Below are 18,026 nucleotides of genomic sequence, written 5' to 3' on the forward strand. Positions count from 1 at the left end.
TTTTTTTTGGTGTACGCCATTTTGGGCTTTTGGACGCACGTACACTTATAGTAAGGATCCTACGCACAGTTTTATAAATGAGACCCCAGGAATTTAGCTTGTTTGATCAGCCCGTTTAGCCCCCTGATGTTAACAGAAAGGATTGAAAGTTCAGCCATCTTCAAAATTTACACATATATATGTCTCGAGTACCCTACCAGAATTCACTGATAAATTTGTAACAAAGGGTGAGCCGTTAGATCTAAGCACAATGTGGTGAAAACACAAAACATAAAATAAATCCTCTAACCCTCCGAGACCGCAGACCCCCTTCCCTCTCTGTAGGATACGTGGCCACATCAAACGCAGCTGGCACAAAAACTCAGCTCAAAACTGCCCCACCTGTCTAAAGTCACAGGTTAACTGAAACAGGTCTAATGCTTTCCTATGTTAAACATGAACAATGTTACAAAACAAACCTTAAAACTAAGTACCAACCATCTATTAAGTTCTGAAATAAATTTTAAGAAAAACAAATCAGCCGTGTAGGAGTAATAGACAGATTATGAAATGCCGTCAAATCAAATATTCCTTGTAACTCGGCTCCCAAGCTTATAATTTGACCAGCTATTACGCAATGAAATAGCCTTTGTGGGTAACAAACCATGTCAGAGTAGTAAATATAGATTATAAGATAAGTGTTTATCAAAACTCTATTATCTTAGGCTGTGTAAATTGAGCAGTCCATGTCCGTCATGTTTTCAGCCTCATCAAACATTCCTTTAAACATCAGGTTGCCAAACTTACATGCAGTGAACTCGGTTGAACTTGCAGTGTTCCAAATACACTAATCTCCCGGTCCGGTCGCGAAGCATTCAGCGTGGGCGTCACATCCCTTTCCTTCATATCCAAATCCTAACAGAACTTGTCCGCTTCCTCGGGTGCAGTGAATGTGAATGTTCTCCCTCCTTGATTTACTCTCAGAGTTGCTGGATAAATAAGTGATCAATCTTAAGAGGGCCCGTTCAAACAGAGCCTTAGGTAGTGTCAAATGAGATAGCTGGATTGACTGCTTCATAAACACATTTCTTTTTCAGCATGTCTCCCTGAGAAGATGATGTTTTTCTGGCAAAGTCTTTGAAACAGGTGTGCCCCATTGCAAATTAACATGAGTAGATTGACAGCACCAAAATAGAGTCACTCATGGTTCACTGAATACTTAAGGTCAAATCACGAAATGTGGAAGGATACAGGTTGAAAAGTAGTCCATAACTACAGTCATTGTTTCTTTATGGAAATTCTTTGTTATTTTACAGCAGATAACAGAGTGACAGTTAAGACGAGAGACACAAGGATGACTGGTGACAAATGTTGACAAGCAGGTTTGAACTGCTGTACCTGAGGGTGCTACATAGTACACTACATACCCTGCAATGGCATCATGTACCCTTGAATAAATACACCTACAGTCAGGTAACTGACTGACAGAGGGTTCATTGAAGGTTTGCAATTATGCAGGATGGCTGTATTTTGCACAACAGTGTGAGAGCTGTCACTTTGTATGGATTTATCTCGACTTGCTCATATGGACAAGGTTAGTTTTCCTCACAGGACTCCAGACATCCTGCAGAAGACCTTTCCTGGAGGTTTGAATATTTTGACGTTTATCACAACTTTAATTGAAAGTTGTATCATTTCGTGATACAGTTGGCCCCTAGTGTTTTTACCACAATGAACACCTGAAAGCCTTGTGTTGGGAACAGTGTAGAAAGCAACCACAAAAAGAAAAAGGAAAGAATATTGTTGAATGGTACGTATAATTTACATGCAACACGCATTAAAAGGTATCTTTACCCTAAATCTAAATTACTTTATAGTATATCTTCATGACTTTTGTATTTTGTTTTTTGTTGTGCCTCAAAGGCCTCAGCTTGTTCTTCTTAGGTATATTTAACCAAACCCCTTGTCCTGGTTGACTTCCAGTGACATGAACCATGTCAAGTGTTTCATTATACAGCAGGTAAAAATACCCTGCACCTCAGATCTGACAGTAAATTCACTATGAATATTTGATGAAGGAAAATAATAAATCACCTGTGTACTAGTGGTTCACAGTGGACCCAAAAGACTTCAGACTTGACTCGGACTTGAGCTCCGAGAATCGTCGAACAACCATTTTGTTGCTTTGCAGCCTGAAATTAAGACAGACACAGTTTTTGTTTCACTCACCTGTATTTACTCAGTGCAACTTATAACATCCAAGTGAAAGATATAACACCAACATGTCATAAAAAAATCAAAAAACATAATCAGTGAGTTGGAAAAAGGATCACAGCCTTGTTTCAGTATTTTGTTGAACCACCTTTTGCTTTAATTACAGCCTTTAGTCTGTTGGGATATGTCTCTACTAACTTTGCACATCTAGACGTTGCAATATTTGACCACTCTTCTTTGCAGAACTGCTCAAGTTCAGTTAAATTTGATGGTGACCGTTTGTGGACTGCTCTCTTCAAGTCATTCCACAGATTTTCAATGGGGTTTAAGTCTGGGCTCTGACTAGGCCATGCAAGGATATTCACCTTTTTCTCCTTCAACCACTGTGTGGTCAGTTTTGCTGTGTGCTTTGGGTCATTGTTATGTTGGAAGGTAAATCTTCTTCCCATTGACAACTTTCTGGCAGAGAACAGCAGATTTTCCTCAAGAATTTGACAGTATTTTGCCACATCCATTTTTCCTTCTATCCTGACAAGTGCTCCAGTCCCTACAGAGAAACAATCCCATAATGCTTTACTGTAGGAATGGTGTTATTTGGATGGTGAGCTGTATTGGATTTTTGCCAGACATTTCTTCAGATTGCATTGCAGTAGACCCCATGAAGTTATCCTAGAACTGATTTTGATACTGTATTGTCTGGATGGTAGCTCAGGACATGCTTTGAATTCATAAGACTTAACAATACATTGTTAGGGACAGAGACTTGAGACTTGGACTTCCAAAAAAATACTTGTGAACATCTGGTGGTGGTGTGTGTGTGTGTGTGTGTGTGTGTGTGTGTGTGCTGTCACTCTGTCTAAACATTATGGGCTTTCGCCACTGTCAAAGCCATTACATTTAACCTTCCCAGCCCTTCTGGCAGTTGTAACTGATGGCACTAACAGACTTAATGGTCATTGAACTCCACTGAACCAACAGTACATAAATCAAAGTATCCAGCTCAGTGAAGAAGGTCCAGACATTCCCAGGCCACTGCAGCATCCTCAGTCCACTGTTGAAGTGTAAGACAAATAAAGCGTTGTCCATAGTGACCACACTGAAAAAAATGTTATGTTGAATTTACTTAATTTTATTATGGTAAGTGGTTGACAAAATAAATTTATCTAAATCCAGATATATTTTATAGGTTGAGTGTACTTATATTTTTTAAAGGTGAGTTTACTAATTTTCTTGTAGTAATTTTAGATTAATTATATTTATATATTTTAGCTAAACTATGAGTAGAAATTACAAATGTTTTTGGGGTTCAGTATACTAAAACTAATTATGTGCATTCAGATCAATTTGTTGTTTAATTTCTACATACTAAAATTAAGTTTAATCAATTTATTTTATCTATTATCTTAACTTTCATTAATATTCAGACAAATAAAGCAAACCAAATATTGTCAACTCTTACTTTATTTTCTTGATCCAAGACCAAGAGATCCAACAGATTTACTCTCTCCCAAACAAGAGTGCCAGTAATGTAACTCAGTACATTTTGTTATAAGATAGCAATGTAAGAAATTGTTACCACTATCAACCATTATCATAAAAAAAACAATGTACCATTCATAACAAAAAACAACAAATGTACCACAATAGCTGGAAGACCCAATTTGAGATTACAATAAACTGCAAACACGTACATTGAGTCAATATAATACCCAATTTTCCACAAAACAAGCACCTATTTCACCACTCACTTTGTTCTTTACTTAACATATTCTAGAGCTGCATTTCACATTATATGAAATGTGCTTTATCACCCCCTAAACACACAATACCAATGCAGCTTAAAAGGGTTCACAATAGCAGCTGAAGAAAGCCTACAGTCCAGCACTGATTTTGTTCTTTAGTCAAAAGGACTTTGAGGAAACCCTTTTCCACCCATTTGCAAGAGCACAAAATCTACAAATGACAAAATACACCAGTACTATACATAACAAAAAATACTATAGTACCAGAACCATCCACAGCTGGAACACATCACACACTGAGGACCTGATGCTGAGATTACAAAAAACAGCAAACACTTAGATTCAAAGAATAGCGTAATAGAAGAAAAGACCATAATATCGCAAAATAGATTTTATGCTTAGCTGAGGTGCAAAAGTTGGTGTATCAATATGGAAACAGACTTACTGAATACATCATGATGTACATGAAACATGTGACGTAAACATCCACTGAAGCTTAAGTTCCTCCAAGAATAAAAAATATTGGCAAATGAAAACAAAGGTGGCTGTAACCTTCCTCACATTAATACATGAAAATAACATAAATGTTATAATTTCACCATGTTTTCCACATGGTTCTCCACCGTTTGAACTTTGACCAGAGCTCTTTTAACATCTTGTTGTGTACTCTTCTTATGCAATGGTTTAATGGCACAGCCACCACCAACTGTTCCTCTCAAGGCGCTTAACTTCTAATATTCATATGGCGGTAGTGGATGGATGAATTTTGTGCTCTTATTTCCAGGATTGCAATTTTTATTTCAGGTGAATATTCCACAAAATCCATTGTACAGTTTTAAATGTTCACACCAGTGGCTGTGTGAATATTACAGTCCACCATTCACTGTTTTTCAGTTCGAAACACCGTAACGCCTTAGCAGGGTTCACAAGAGCGGCTGAAGAAATCCTACAGTCCAGCAATGATTTTGTTCTTTAGTCCAAGGACTTTGGGGGAAAGCCTTTCACCATCCATTTGCAAGAGCACTTTCTGAATGAATTCATAGGAGTATTTCAGCTCTTTGGGGTAAGCCATGTTCAGTACATACATGACTCCCAGCATCACATAAATGCCAATGTCATCATGAGCTCCAATTTCTCCACCCTCCTTGTTGATGACATATATGCCCATGGTGGATTTCTGCAGGTCTCTCTGGATGTCATCTCCTTCAATGTCCTGTATATTTGATGAAAATAGGGGAAAAAAAGAAAACATTTATGTGATAGATTTTAAAGACAAAATTTTAGATTTCTTTATATTTACAAAATACATTTATGCTGTTCAGTAAAACTTTTTGTACTTTTGTCAGTTAAATAAAGGTCCATGAGAATGACCAAATCACAGATTTTAGTTTTTATTGTATTGTGGAAAATATTTAATATTCAATAGGAACCAATGGGCTTGGAGCTGAGACCCAGGAATCAGAACGGCTTGAGAGATGGACTAAGGCCGGTTACACACTGCACGCGTCTCGCGAGGGTGGCGTTTCTGTTGTGTCTCAGCTGCGTGGATTTTTCTGTGTCCTACACACCAGAAGCGTGTCTGACGCGGCGCTGCTCCTGCTGCTAGATACAGGGAGGGCTGATCTCGGGACATAGCGCCGACAGATTCAAACTCTGAAAAATGGGTAAGTGGGCTGTCTGTGTAGCTGTAAAGAGCCTATACAGCCTATCCGATGTTGGACCGTCACTCACGTTGTTATCGTAGCCTATCCTACTACCCTTTATATACAGCTTACTGATTTGATTAAAGCAAGACAACGTCGGCAGTATTGACTGCAAAATATGTTACAGAATATTTCGTTCTGTATGACCATTGCAACATTTGAAAATATTTTCTCTGAAATTTTGAATTACATTTATATCTACATTGATGTCAAAACCTAGACTTTCAAACATCAAGATGTCATTTATTAATATGAATTCGTGTCTAAATGACATAAACATATTTTCCTATTCTATTTTGCCTGGAAACGCTTCCAACACGCTCGCATCTCGCGGGAAAAATAGGCGTTGGTTCTATTTCTAGCAGCACGCGTCTCAGGCCGGCAGTGTGTAAGCTCTAACTTGTTAACATGGGAGCTGAAATATAAAACCGACACGCTACACGGCTGACACGCAGTGTGTAACCGGCCTAACACATGGTTGGTTTTGGTCTTTTAATTGAACAATAATAAAAATTCTTGAACACACCAGGGTGTTTAGAAAATGGTACCTGCTTGCAACACTGTGCGGCAAGTTGTTAATTTTTATACAAATATTCTCAACCTTATGGCTACTTATAAAAGGTAAAAATTAATTTTCTAAAATTGATACTTGGGCAAATAGTCAGAGGTAATGTTAATGCCTTTGTCATCAATGGCTTAAAACATAAAAAACACCAGTATGATCCTTATGATCCTCTGTAGTGACACATTTTAGTGGCTAGAGCATTTTTCAAGTTTTGCAGTAGTTGATTTAAATAAACAGCAGGCTTCCACACTATCATAGCTCTAGACCCCAAAACACGAAAGCGTGTAGACTTTGACAGGACTACAGTTGCCATTGTTGTGGTGTCAACTCACTTATTTTGTTATGCATCAGGTTTGTTTTCGTTTTTGGTGAGTGTCCCTTTAAATCACATTGTGAAAGCCATTTTCTTCTAATAACTAGTGGGTTAGTGACATTAGGATCTTAAAACATTTTCTATAATACAAGACAGTACATGTGACTGACAAATGCAATTACAATGACTTGCCTTATACTCCTGAATGAGATGTCCAACATCCTCGCCAAGGTAGATGCAAAGTGCCTTTAGGACTGCTGCCCTTTTAAGATTGACATCACTCGTCGCCTGTTTAAAAGGATAACAATTATTAAAATATTCCTAAATACATCAATTATTTTAAAAAAAAATCTTGAAATTGTAGAATATTTCCAACATGTGGTAACCTCAAAAAATATATACACAATTACTTTATTATACAAAATGTAAATGGACTGCCCCATTTTGCTAATGAATTTTAGAGAATTGTGACTTAATTTTGATAAAATGTCAGGTCTGATTGTGTAGGGTAATAGCACTATTGTAACTTCTACTTATTCAGGGAAGTTTCACTGAGAGCAATGCTCTCTTCTTCACAGTTAACACCTAGAAGCTGCTTTTACAACCAGTCGGATCTGCAGGCTACTGAGGATTAAGTGTCTTGCTCAAGGCAGGTGGTACTTTCACTTTCCGTACCTGGATAATGAATTGGCACATTTGCAGTCACAAACCTGCTTCTCTAACCTGTATGCCACTATTGCCTCATTAAGGTATCATCAGTCCTTAGAAATGTATCTCTATTTAATTATTTTATTTATACAGCACTTTTCAAAACAGTTACAAAGTGCTTTATATGGTTGAACCAGAATTAAGACAAACAAAATCAGACAAGTGCCTACGTGGAAAGCCCGAGACAGAGAGCAGCCTGGTCACCTTTATTCTTGAGCCGGGAATTAGGAACCTTGCCCCTTACAAATAATAAAGGCTGCTCATGAAGTATTCTAAGGCTCCAAACCGATACATTTCATGAAGTTGCTCCACAGTGTATATATTTTCTACTACAATGTATACACATGTTTACCTCTTGCAAGATCGCCAGATGTGGGGCTAGTTTCAAGTGTGTCATGTATCACATTTCTTGTACTACACAAAGATGCTGTGCTCAACAAATATTGAAATTCTTCCAGCAATTCATCAATTGCAGCACTTGGCACATGAAAAATATTTTCCAGCTTTAATAACACTGCAGCAATTTTTTTTTCTATTATCTCTGGCTGATCCTTTGACTTATCTAAACAATGTCAGACTGACTTTCATCACAGAATTCTTCACTGTTTGAAACATGAGGTTCTACAGTTCTTTGGACTACACCATCCTTAAAATCTACCAACGAATGTAAGCCGTGCTTCCGACTTTTGTGCGACTTCAAGGTGCTGTATACATTGGATTTGTATTCACAGCCTTTAAACATACAAGTGACTGTCTCATTGTTTTTCAGATGATGGCTTATGTGCACAAAATAATCATGTTCTGTTCCAAGTTCACAACAGCCACATAAATGACATGAAAATGCAGTAAATGTGTCAGATTGCTTTAAAGGTATTGTTGTGATTCCTTGACAAATGTGTCAAAAGTGAATTCCAAGTCTTAAAAACACATGGACAATCAGGGTATATACACTTAATATGATGGCCACGCCCAAAATGACTATGTTGTAGTCTGTAATGTTTAAGAATTTCTGATCGCCTAGACACTTCCGCACCAGTCTTTACACTGCCACATAAACTGGACAAACCACAAAGAGAGAAAAGAGGACAAAAATCAAACATTAGTGATGTTTTATAGTCACACCAGGATGATCTGCATCAACTTTGATTACATAGAACCATGCTCTGTAAAGAAAACTAAATGCATGTGTTTAATGTAACTCATAGTTTGGGACAATGAATCTCACATTAAGTGTAAGTAAAGATTAAGTGTGTACTGGTACTTTTTTCAACAATAGCACTTCTCTATGAATTACTCCTTTTTTATTACCCTCCCCCACCCCACCCCCAATAAAGAAAAAACTAATACCACACAGAACATTTATTCTCAACTGTACTGCTGTAATCAGTATAGCTGTTGAGAGTTTGTTTGTTTGTTAAATGCACTTACCAAAAACAATATGAGCTCCCCAAAGAGTTAGGTTCTGTTCCACATCACACCAAGATCAGATATATCAGATATGAGAAAGACCTGCAATAGAAATAAAAATGAACAGGAATTAAAAAGATAAATCGTAAGTTGGTTGAAGAAAAATAATTAAAAACTTGCCCATGACTCAAGTCAGATCACTACAAACTAATTTGTGTCCAAGTCCACATTTTAATAGTACATTATTACTATAAAAAACATGCAAAAATGGCAGATAAAGTGGACAGACAGACATGTAATTCATTTTCATTTTATTTATAAATGTATTTATTCCTGGATTATTTTCTTGCAATTGTGTTATTTCTCTGATGAGCTATTGTAAAGTACTTTGGAGCATTTCAGAAATGACATCATTTAGTAGATGCTACAAACAGACAGACAGGACATGTCATGTACAGACAGGGGGAGAATGAAGTTTATGGAAATTGTGTGAATTAAGTAGAAAACAGGTTTGGTTCCAGTATTTTTCATGTTCCACTTCTATACTAAAATTATTAGTGTAAGCAACTGTTATGGAATTTTCCTTTGCAGCAGGGGAAAGAGTTTGAAAGTTTAATAAATTGAAACACATAATACAGACTGAGACTAAAACCAAGTTGGGTTTTTGTATTTTATTAAAAAAACATATTTGCAAATAGGATCAACATGATTTCACAAAAGGCCGCAGCCCAGCGTGGAGTCAGTTTCTCAAATGAGTGCACAAGAACACTAGGCTTATATGCATCTTCAGAGTGACAACACACACGCACTTGGATTATTATGACGCTACAATTTTGACAGGCAATCTGATACAAATGAAGACAATCAGATGAATACAAGAGACATCTTGGAGCCATCTCACCTCCTCCTCCCTGTACGACTTTCACCCCCCAGTTACATCTTAACTGGCATGGGAAAACTAGAGAGTTTTAGGGTGACCTTGTACTTTTATCGGTTCAGGCTCACATAATGTTCCAGACTGCATGTCTCACAAAGTTAGAATGAAAATCTACATGTGGAAAATGAGATAAACTCTTTCAGCATTTGTGAGAGCAGTAAAGTAGAAATTAAACAAAAATATAAGGAATTGTGCTTAAATGTAATTTTGCCATTACATTCCACCCTTTTGATTACAACCTAATCACAATACACAAATTACTTTAATGATTACATATATTTTTTGCAGATAGCGTCGTCCATGTCTATTGTCAGAGGTTGCTAGCACTTGACAAATCGTTGGAAACAATCTTTACCATTGTTTCGTGTGTGGCAGTGTGTGTGTGTGTGTGTGTGTGTGTCAGTGTGTGTGTAGTCCCCTTCTTGGCTGTTTTGAGCCTCTGTAAGAAGGAGCATTTAAACACACTGCTTTTCAAAGTTTGATCTATGTCATCATTGATTCAAAAATATTGCTTAAATGGAGTTAGTCAATTAAACAAGGTTCATACAGATAGTTATAGTAAACATTTTCTGTTACCACCAATATTCCATTAAAAATATGTACTTAAGGTACAAAAAAAAACAGCAATATCAAAAAGTCCTCACATTTTTTGAAACTGGAAACGATCAAAGCAGTTTTTCTGTCTATCAATTAATTGATTTAGCAACTAATCATTTCAGTTGGACTTGTAGGCCTGTATATTGGTCGGGCAGTTTGATGACAATAAAACATATTTCATACACGTTTGTGTACAAAAATCCTAATTCTTTTTAACCCAAATATGTCAGATTACATATAGCATCTGTAAGCATTTGACAAAATTCTGATACTAACTTTTTTGTCTTTGAAATCCAAATTAGTTATTCCTAAAAATGACATAATTTGTCTTTGAAATCAAAAACCAACTGTTTGTTTATCACCTATATGAATTTCCCCAGTGTGGGCTAAATTCCCTCAGATGAAAGCAAGAAGTAGATCAAATATAATTGACTTCCGATTGAAAGTAACTGTTAATTTGAACTCCTATACAATCCATCAATAGGAGACCTATTATCCTAACTCAAAAGTACTTTTAGCTCTCTGGTACCAGCAGGAACTGGCCTGAAAGGCAACTTCTTGTTTTTTCTAAACTTTTAGGCATTTGAGTCAATTCAAGTTTTTATGTCGGTGTGCTGAAAGCTCAGAGACAGAAGGCCTTGTGTCAGACTCCTCCTCGCTGGACACGCCTGCTGTAACCTGAGCCAGTCTCTCATAGACTGGCATCCAGTGCACTTCTCTCAAAAGCTCTTGTTTCCTCTAAGCTTTTCCTGACTGAATTGTTATCCCTTCTATTTATAAAGTATACTAGTATATTATATATTATTATCTTTATGGTATAAAAGTATTATCTTTTACTGTTTATAAGAGTTATCTTTAACTTATTTTACTTTTCGTGTAAACATAAATATGAGAGTAAATATTAAATGAATATGTGTATACCATTGTCTCAGTACATTATTCATAATGTACATCATTAAGCAGTCACAACATTAAACATTTTCATTTAGATATTTAGTCTTAATCATATCTCCAAGTTGTTGATACATTTAATCATCATGGTTTCAAACCCCATTTCAGCACTCCCACAAAAAATAGTTTACAGATGTTTTATGTCAGACTTTACCTAAAGCCAAAGTTATTTCTATCAAATTTTCATCAATCCAATTCAGATTCGAACAATGAAACGTACTTTAAACATTTCCTGACACATCAACTGAATACTTATCTTAAAAGTAAAAATAAGTACTTCTAATTATCTTCTCCTAATAATGCTTGTATTTTCAGAATGTGAGTCTGTGTGCTACTTAACTTCACAATGCGTCAGATGTGTCAGAGCAGAATGGTCTCTCACCCCCCCCTCCTTCTCAGTCCGTCTGCTGGTCCGTACCTCCAGACAGTTTTTACTGGTCCTGCAGCTGGAGGGGGAGTGAGATGGACGTGACTGACACAAATGAGGCGCCGTGTGGCACAAAACAGAACTCCAAAAAGCATTATTTGTTCTTTTATCAATATTATCACCTGGAAAAATATCAATAATTATAAAACCGCATTTCTTTCCCTCATGCTGGTTTAACTCTATAAAATCCATACAAATTGTGCTAAAAAGGAAACACTGCTTCTGTAATTGTTCTCTTTTAGATTACTTTAACACAACCTTTAAAGTAAATAGTGAAAGTCAATCAAAACTAAATTCTTTAGAATAGTTTTCAAATTTAAAAAAATTATGTGAACACCCCATTCATTAAACACCCAATTTATTATTGCTACTGTATCCTTCTATTTGAGGCATGACAAGCTCATGACTCAAAACAACGCAGCACATATAAATCCGTTCAGTGGTTTAGCCATTAACACTGTCCTGTGTTAATGGCAAAACCTGAATAAAAGCAACACAAAATTCAATAAATCATTTCTTTTAAAAGAAAACCATTCACCAAAGTGTTTTCAACATCAATTAACTTAGTTTTAACCTATTTGTGATATAGCAAATCAAAATACAAACATAGTCTTTAGTGCAGATTTACTGAAGAAAAAAAACTCACTAGAGTACAATATTAAATTAACTGTTTTTAGGCTGAAATCTCATATCAACCTGTATTCAGACGAATTAAACAAAAATATATTGTTTATTTTCTTTTTATCTTTAGTTTGCAACCCAAAGTTATACTAACCGTTGTCTGATAGTTCTAAAAATCATTATGAATTAAAATTTTTAGGCCTATAGAACAAACCTAAGTACTTCCGATTGACCTCTATTTATCCAATTTGTTACCCGATATGGGAAACATATCACATTCTTATAATTCATGACAAACTATATCAAAATCATTGCTGAACTCTACATGCACAACTCCTGTTTTTCTCTTATCTCTGAGTGTGTGTGTGTGTTGCTATGGCCTTGCTGCTCCGTAAGCTTAGTCTACAGTGAGGGTTAAACAATCACCTTACTGAGTGGCTCTGCTGCTCTCATTGTGGTTGTTAGCATATCATCAAGAATTTGTGCCTTTTGCACTGAGACATAATACGTTACCAGTTGGTCCTCACACTGTGGTGTGTCTGGTGGGTGTCCTCTTTACCCAAGTCCAATGTGTGGAGGTGCTGTAAACAAAATCTCAAAAGGGTGACAGGTCAAGTCGCTTGCACATTCTATACCTCAGTACAATAAGCAGAGCTTTTGTCAAATGTAAACATTTTGCATTTTGAATGCAAACCACTATACTTCAGATATTGGTAGGAATTCACCATTTTGGAATTATTTCAGTAAGTAGGGCTTTGGCTCCTACACTAGCTGACAGTAGTCTTGATCCAAAAAGAAATCATTTGTGAACCAATGTTGCTTCACCATTGTGAAACAACTGTTTTTCCCTCAATTGTATTTCCATTATCCTAATCATACTTTTTACACCTGGTATTAACCCATGTGTCAACTTTGCAAAATTTAGGAAAGAAAAAGCTGGATAGCTTTCTGTTAGGAAGAATGAGCTCTACTGCTTGTACTGAGAGATGAGATGGCAGAGGTCCAAATCAGATAGCATCAGAAACACCTACAACAGAGATGCCCACACAGTTAGAGTCTCTGGAAGAAGAACTGTTAACCTTAAAAAAATGAAATCGGGGTTAGTGACAGGTGTGTCAGAGAGGTCGGTCATGGTATTCAGACCACCTTTAGCTCTGCAACACCATTGTTTCTCTCTGTCAACTGGTGTGTGGAGAAGAAAATCAGGGTTAAGAATAGTGCATCTGTTAGTGACATTTTGCAATCTAACAGAGTAGTAATATCTAAAGGTACCTGGCCACAGAGAGTTTTATTCTGTTCCCACAAAATGTGTGATACAGAATGTGGAACAGGGCGTATTTAATACTTCGAGTGGCAGAATCAAGTTTAGCAGAGAAATTTGCAACCGGACGGAGTTTTGTTGCCGTGGTGTTGCAGCAACACAGAGCCACGCAGCTCTTGTGCTTATCAACGGTCTGCATAAACTGTTTTTAGGGATCTGGCAGTCCCAGCGTCGGGGAAGCCAGTTTCATATTCACAAACGCTTCATTAGCTTCGGCAGCAAAAAGTCTTACAGTGACCTCAGGAACGTGTACAGACATTTTTACGTGACAGGCTCAAGTAAAAAAAATCCTAATCATTAACACTAAACTGAAAAAGCTGCTATTCTGTTCATTTTACATGAAAACAGCACTGTACCAAAAAACTCTCGAGGAAGGAAAAAGCAGATGCAGCCTTGAGAGATGTAGAAAAAACACAAGCTGGGCTCTTTAAAAAACTATATTGGTTGTCAGTCAAGCTACAACACAGTCAGTATCAGTCCAAATCAGATGTGAGGTTGTCAAACTGTCATATCTCTAAAGAACCATTTTGAGCATTTCTTAATCAGGCCCTGTAGTAACATGAGCTGTGTAATGCAGGTTGTCAGGTTTCATGCAGTCAGAGGCAGGGCTGATTACAGACGCCGCCTCAGTGAGCTCATTTTAGCCACACTGTGATTAACAAATGTGGTTTTGTTAGATGCATCATTACGAGAAATTCTCAATCCATCAGGTGTTGAGGTTAAGCCAATGTTAAAAGTGCACATTAAATCACTAACTGAGCAAAATAAGTGGACATAAATCAGACACCAAAAAAAAAGTTTCCCATGTATATGAGAAAGGAACAGAAAATTGTTCTTTTACTGTTTAACCTGTATTCCCAATTGACCAAATAGAATGACCACTGCACTTCAGTGTCAAATCTTTAGCTCTAATAATCAAGTTATGTGAGTGGAACCCTTTTAACTTTACCCTCAGCAGTAGGCATTTTCTTGTAGGTTTCAGAAGATAACATACTATAATGGTTTAACTGATTAGATTCTTTTTCAGAACTTTCTAACCTATCAATTGTCCCTAAATAGCAAAAACAAAAAACAGTGCATCAGTGCCAAGCATTTCTTCATTGCATGAAGCAAGTGTGTGTGTGTTTTTTAGCAGTACTTTCCTTATCAGCTTTTGGACTCCGTCAAACAGAGGGACTAGCGTTGTTCTTTGTCAGAGGTGTTTTTAGCTTTTTCTTCGGGCAATTACATACCCAATGTCCAAAGTCCTTGCAGTACAAACACTGGTCTCGGTTGTAGGGCTCATTATTTTGCCCACGGTACCCGCCTCGGCACCTTCTGGCTCGACCACGTCCTTCGTGGGAGCGGCCTTTTTCGGGTCCGCGCTCCATATGTTGCCCACCAGCCTGTTGTAACATACAGACAAACGCTTCAAACATGGTTTTCTCACGTACTCGTTGGTCTTTCCACCCGCTGCAGTGGTGACTGATGTCGGTCCTGTCCGATAGTTGAGTCTGTGTCCTCTTCGTCCCTCCGTTTCTCCAACTCGTCTTTCTGTACTGAGGAGGTTATTGGTGTATGTGTTTTTGCAATCTTTCCCTGAATTATACCTTTAGTTTTTCCTGTACTCCGTAGCTTTAAATCCTCTTAATTTTGTTTTTCTTCATTAGTTTTTTCTCTCGTTCCTCTAATTCTTGTTTAAACACTGAGTTTGTACGTGCTAAAAGACCCATTTTCAGGAAACCCGTAAGTTTTGGACCAATACGGCAGACACTCCAGGCTTTTTGAGCTGTATTTTTGCACCATGGCATCCACCACGGTTCCCGTAGGGACGTGTGACCCGGATCTCCCCGACCCGTTACCCATCCTACTGGGAAGAAGTACTTCTATCCTACTTACAATCGTCACTGTAAGGCCCGGTTTCTATTTTATCTCGGAAAAACCAAACCCGAAAAAACTTGTTTATTAGATTTACTTCAAAACCTAATTAATTTGTCCCCCGAAAATCTATAAAGCAAGTCACACCCGTGCGTAGATCAGTTTTATGGTGTAAAAATACCACTGGAGTTCTCACAATTAGGTATTTTTCCCAACCTGTTAAAATACCACCAAAAACACTCTATACCTATACAAACAACCCAAATGTTTATCCTATCTAAGTATCCAAAGTCAGTAGCCTATTTGTTTCTGGAAGTTTTACTTCAGCCAATTCAAATTACTCTTAATTCAATTTAAATGAGAGTGTGATCTTACCCTGCTGCGTGGAATTGCTTCCGTCTTAATAGATCAGTGGTGGTTTCTGATCCTCTCTCTCTGAATGCTTTTTGGGCGAGGTAGAGGCGAAGATCGTTGGATCTCGGATCGCGAGTCCTCAGTAAACCACGGAGTCTCTTTTATCTGACCCCTGCACATGATATCCCATCCTCGTCGCCATGTTGTTATGGAATTTTCCTTTGCAGCAGGGGAAAGAGTTTGAGAGTTTAATAAATTGAAACACATAAGACAGACTGAGACTAAAACCAAGTTGGGTTTTTGTATTTTATTAAAAAACATATTTGCAAATAGGATCAACATGATTTCACAAAAGGCCGCAGCCCAGTGTGGAGTCAGTTTCTCAAATGAGTGCACAAGAACACTAGGCTTCTATGCATCTTCAGAGTGACAACACACACACACTTGGATTATTATGACGCTACAATTTTGACAGGCAATCTGATACAAATGAAGACAATCAGATGAATACAAGAGACATCTTGGAGCCATCTCACCTCCTCCTCCCTGTACGACTTTCACCCCCCAGTTACATCTTAACTGGCATGGGAAAACTAGAGATAGTTTTAGGGTGACCTTGTACTTTTATCGGTTCAGGCTCACATAATGTTCCAGACTGCATGTCTCACAAAGTTAGAATGAAAATCTACATGTGGAAAATGAGATAAACTCTTTCAGCATTTGTGAGAGCAGTAAAGTAGAAATAAAAACAAAAATATAAGGAATTGTGCTTAAATGTAATTTTGCCATTACACAACTTAATAAGTGTTAGTGTTTAGAGCAGAAACAAAGTTAAACAAAATTAACCTGCTAGCTAAACCAACATTCTTATCCCTGTTGTCTTCTGCCTAACACTTCAGAACCTTAACTGGACTATGGGCTGTGGTCGTGCTCTGCTAGACCTCTTGTGTCATCTGCAAATCTGTTGCTAGTTAGCTCCATACCTGCAAACTCAAAAGGTCTGAAAAAGGTGACACCACCACCACCATTTAAGTAGCATTTACCCCTTTACCATTTACCCCTCCCAAAAAAAAAAAAAATACTGTATAACTGTATGTAGTTAGTTATGAAGCATTTGCATGTCTCTACTTTGAAGGATATACTTTCAACCTCACCTTTACGTTTTAAGCGAGTCAGAAACAGTCCAAGACTAGCTGCTACCACGCAGTGAAGAGGAGCTTCTTTTTTTTCTCCCCTTACCAGTATTCCGCGAAGACCTGCCTCTGATTGGCTAGTGTTCGTTGCCTTCATTGTTTTGGTTGGTTAGGTTTAGATGTCAAAGTCGGAGCCAATCAGAGGCAGAGTAGGGGCGGGTCTTCGCGGAATACGGGTGTCAAAAAAAATAGAAACCGTCAAAGAAACGGTAAAGGGAAGGACCGGAGTATAAATTAAATGTTAATATTAAAAACACACAATATCAAGGTCTGCTTACACAAACCCACGACTTTTATTTATTGTTTCCTCATGAGGTACAATGTGTTGATTATTTTCGGTTTTATAAAATCTCCTCTTAGCCTGAAATGGCTGTTGCTGTGTGCCACTCCGTGTTGTGTTTTGAATTAGGCTAACGGTATTTCAGGCATAGGGCTGCCATTATGTATATATCGCTAAGCATAAATGATTGCTGTTTGGGCACATTAAGCAACTTTTACCAACATGATTTCACAGGTGTATTTTGTCTTTATGTTAACACACTGACAATATTAGAAAACATGCTTACAGCAAGTTAGGAATAAAGTAGTCTAGCTAGTCTACAAGCCCAGACAGCAGGGAATGTGAAGCTAGCTACAATTAAACTGTCAATTAACATTAGTAAACCTGTTTATTCAATGTCCACAAACTAACAAATAAGTCTAACAAGACAAACACTGAAATCACCATGCATTTAATTTGAGAGCTATAAAGTTAGCTTAAAATGTTAAGATACATCTGTTACACTCAAGTTAACTTACTAGCTACACAACTAGCTAGCTAAGCTAGTTGCTCTAACGTTAGCAAATGTTAATTTATCAAAACACAAACTGATAGCATTGGCTAGTGTTAACAGAAACCTGTTCAAATAAAATTATAACACACCAATGATTATAAATTGCTTACTTACCGAAAATGCAGAACTATGGATACAGCATTCAAGGAGCTACTAACAAGGGGATAACGTTCAATCCAGCCTTCAGAACAAAGTGGCGGCATGTGTCTGCACATGCGCAGACCACATAGTATGTGGAAATTAAATTTTACATATTTTTTTCTAATTACTTTTAATTGACTGAAATTAACTTGTTTTAAACAAG

General features: G+C 37.3%; 2 long non-coding RNA genes across 5 annotated transcripts; both read right to left on the reverse strand.

Moving 5' to 3' along the window:
- Nucleotides 1–3,636: 3,636 nt before the first annotated feature.
- On the reverse strand, nucleotides 3,637–12,941 carry LOC114562696 (uncharacterized). Of its 2 annotated transcripts, none has more exons than XR_003693524.1 (4): nucleotides 12,678–12,941; nucleotides 11,457–11,562; nucleotides 8,653–8,733; nucleotides 3,637–5,148 (listed from the first exon to the last, which is right to left on the reverse strand). It is a non-coding gene; the product is annotated as an uncharacterized LOC114562696 (long non-coding RNA). The 2 variants fall into 2 exon arrangements; XR_003693523.1 differs by lacking the exon at nucleotides 3,637–5,148 and adding an exon at nucleotides 6,709–6,804.
- A 1,601-nt stretch (nucleotides 12,942–14,542) lies between these two features.
- On the reverse strand, nucleotides 14,543–17,940 carry LOC114562697 (uncharacterized). Of its 3 annotated transcripts, none has more exons than XR_003693526.1 (3): nucleotides 17,837–17,940; nucleotides 15,718–15,915; nucleotides 14,543–14,870 (listed from the first exon to the last, which is right to left on the reverse strand). It is a non-coding gene; the product is annotated as an uncharacterized LOC114562697 (long non-coding RNA). The 3 variants fall into 3 exon arrangements; XR_003693527.1 differs by having other exon boundaries at nucleotides 14,543–15,018; XR_003693525.1 differs by having other exon boundaries at nucleotides 14,543–15,023.
- Between the last annotated feature and the right edge of the window lie 86 nt (nucleotides 17,941–18,026).

The sequence above is a fragment of the Perca flavescens genome, chromosome 10 (genome assembly GCF_004354835.1).
Source record: "Perca flavescens isolate YP-PL-M2 chromosome 10, PFLA_1.0, whole genome shotgun sequence".
Taxonomy (NCBI): domain Eukaryota; kingdom Metazoa; phylum Chordata; class Actinopteri; order Perciformes; family Percidae; genus Perca; species Perca flavescens.